The sequence below is a fragment of the Rhagoletis pomonella genome, unplaced genomic scaffold, assembly GCF_013731165.1.
Source record: "Rhagoletis pomonella isolate Grant_MI unplaced genomic scaffold, Rhpom_1.0 Rhpom_scaffold_16826, whole genome shotgun sequence".
In the NCBI taxonomy this organism is placed as follows: Eukaryota; Metazoa; Arthropoda; class Insecta; order Diptera; family Tephritidae; genus Rhagoletis; species Rhagoletis pomonella.
In genome coordinates, this window is record NW_023475341.1 from 1 (window position 1) to 3255 (window position 3255).

Consider the following 3255-nt stretch of genomic DNA (forward strand, 5'->3'; position numbering starts at 1 on the left):
AGCTATTAGTTGAGTGCCAAACGTGTTTATAGGTGTGCCATTAGCAGCAAACAGCTTGTATTTATCGGGCTTTTTGGATGATATTGCTGTTGACGGTAGTACTGACACATCTGCACCAGTGTCTATCAGGAAGTTTATGCGCGTGAGCTTATAGAAGATATGTAGGCGATTGATTGTAGAGTTCCGGCCACTAGTTTCATCTAGCGACCGGCCGGCGAGTTTCCCTGGCGACGTTGCTTGAAGGTGCAGGGTTGTCGACAATTCCGAGCTTTAGGTCCAAATCGACGATGATAATCCAATTGTAATAAGAAATGCGAACACGAAATATATTTAAAGTTCTTATTACAAATTTTATTTTTTCTAACAATTATTTTTTCATTTTTTCATTTGACTACAAAAAGTATCCACAGAAAAGATTTTGTTAAAATTTAAATAAACGAGTAAATTTCTTAACAAGTAATGTCCTACAAATGTGACCCTGTCGAGCCCCCCAGCTGTTGATTTTTTCTTCGCTAGTAATTTTTCAAATTTCATGTATGAGAAATCAATGCTCCCGTTTGACGCGCTTGGAGACGCGTCGAATGATGGACAACACGTGATATTGTGATTGCTAGCTTGTTCGGCTTGTTCTTTTATAATTTCTAAATAGTTGCGGTCGTCTTCGGCTGCCCAGTTGTGCAATGGCCTTTTATTTCCTTTGACATTTCTTATGAAATTCCATGCATTTTTGGAATTAGGGTTAGCATTGATTTCTTCTATTTTATTGTTATAGCTAGATTTTTTTTGCTTTCTTCACTGCGTCTTTCCAGTCACCGGTTGCCTTAATTGATTCCTCCATATCTTCTATGCGGTTAGTATGATTTGCTTTTTTTTCGTTTTGCCACGTGTAGTCTGTAGAGTTTATTGAGTTCCTCGCTCCACCATTCTTTAGGAGTGCGATTAGCCTTATTTAAATCAATTTTTATTTTATTCTTGACATTGTCAATCACATTTGTGAAATTTTCTAGATCATCAAAGCTTACCTGCGCTAACTCCCTAGCCAGCTGTTTCTTGGGGATAAAGAAGTTGGGTTTCTTTCCGGTGTTTGTTATCTCTATGGTGATAGGAAAATGCTTGCTGCCTCCTAGATGTACTTGGTGACATTGCCATTTTATCAAACTGCTATTTATATTTGTGAACGTTATGTCTATTACAGACCCGGCACTGTTTCCGGTACGGTGGGTAATAGTTCCGGTGTTGATGCATTGAAGGTTTGTATAGCTGATTTCGTTGATAATAATGCTTCCTTTGGAGTTGCATATTCTGTCTCCCCATGCCTGATGTCTAGCATTGAGATCGCCAGCAAGAATAACGTTTTCGTGGTTGTTTAGTGCGATAAGTACACGATTTAGTTCGTTAGTGAAAATAGTAGTGTTGATGTTGGGAGGGAAATATATATTACAAATTGTTATGTTTCTGATTAAATTAGTGGTTTTAGCTATAAGGATGTCAAAAGTGGAGACAAATTTGATTTTAGTGAATTTAATACCTTTTCTGAATCCGATTCCTACACCACCGTAGCCGTCGGTTCTGGTTTTTTCTAAGCAAGTTGAAGTTGAATAGGTTATGAATTGTTGTTTGGTTGTCATGTGAGAAAATCTCCTGAAGGCATACTATATCAATGTTGTTGTTACTATTAAAAAGGTCTACATAGTTTTTATTGCTTTTTAAGCTTTGTATGTTATATTGTAATATTTTTATCGAACTGGTCATCATTGCTAATTGAAATTTTGTCTTGTATGTGTACTTTGCCTATATTTTGAATAAGGTTAACTAATGGGTCATTTATATCAATGTTATACCTTTTTATTAGAAGATTTACTAGCCTCTCTATCTCTGTAACCTTACTCCAGTTCGCCATTTCATATACAGGCTGTATGCTTGCTTTAACTCTCGGGGCGTTGTAGGTTGGCTTTGGTGGTGCGGATACTTGTGGAATATTTTTCTTTACAACTTGATTGTATTTGGTAGTAGTGAGTTTTTTGTTAACCACTTCGTCGTTATTGATCATTACTGTTTTTTTTTGTATCTAAATGAGGGAAGTTCCCTTCAAAATCGTCTAAAGCAGAGAATCTGTTATTATTGTTGAGATTGTACATCCCTATTGCCTCTGATTTTGATACCTTTTTAATGGTCATTATTTCTACTACCTTTTTTTTCTTTTGCCCATACGGAGCATTTGCTACTTTCGAGTGAGTTGTGGGTATCGCCTCCACATAGTATGCATGATTTTGTGTTCTGGTTACATTTGCTATTGCAGCCCTCTGCTTTACCACAAACTATACATCTGTTTGCTGCTTTGCACGCCATTTTGGTGTGGCCTAATCTTCCGCAGTTATAGCAGTGTCTAATTCTTGGGATATAATGGACAATTTTTATCTTTACATAGAATATTTCAATTGATTCTGGTATCTCGTTACCTTCAAAGGCTATCTTTACAGAGTACGTCGGGATGAATTTTTCTTTGTCATTAGGGTCTCTTCTGGTAATCCTTGTAATTGATGTGATCGGTATGTCTGAAACTATATTGTTCTTTATTTCCTGTTCCGTGAAATTAAGTGGAATTTGCCTCGCTACTCCGGTGGTTTCCACCATGCTTTTGGGTATGAACGGTCTCATATTATTTTTGAGTAAGTCCGGGTTGTCTATGCATTTGTTTGCTGCTTCGAAATTTTCAAAAAAAAATTTTATAAAGCGACCTACCTATTGCTTTTATTTTTTTTATTCCTAAAATATTAAAGTTTTTTATTTTGTCCCACAGGAAGAGACCATTTCGCATTTTGTCGTTTTCGATCATTGTAGATTTAGAAGTGTCCACTAGTACACAAAAATCGCACTTGTGCCTATTTGTGTAGCGCACACTGTTGGTGTTTTCATTTTCGCTCTTTTCTTTATTCGCACCGCTACTTTCTGTTGTATCTATTTTTTTCACTGTCCGGTTTTTTGTGATTTGCATTTTCACTGCTTTCGCTGATTTTGTCCGCCTTGTCCGTTAGATTTATTTGCGCATTTTTCACGTATGTGCCTTTTTTAACAAGCATCCCTTGTAACGGGATAAACATGCCGTTATTACTTTCAGTTTTAGTTTTTTTTGGTTTTGCTAGAATTTTCTGTCTGTTTGGTACAGTCATCGTCAGTTTCGGAATTTCTTCCTGCCTTGTCAACCTTAGCTACTTTAGATTTTTGCCTTTTCCTAATGTTAGCCGCTTGTTTCCC

The 3255-nt window shown here is 36.7% G+C and overlaps 1 long non-coding RNA gene across 1 annotated transcript; it reads right to left on the reverse strand.

Moving 5' to 3' along the window:
- Positions 1 to 874: 874 nt before the first annotated feature.
- LOC118757344 lies at positions 875 to 1111 on the reverse strand. The gene is made up of 2 exons (XR_004995208.1): positions 1023 to 1111; positions 875 to 944 (listed from the first exon to the last, which is right to left on the reverse strand). It is a non-coding gene; the product is annotated as an uncharacterized LOC118757344 (long non-coding RNA).
- Positions 1112 to 3255: the final 2144 nt, after the last annotated feature.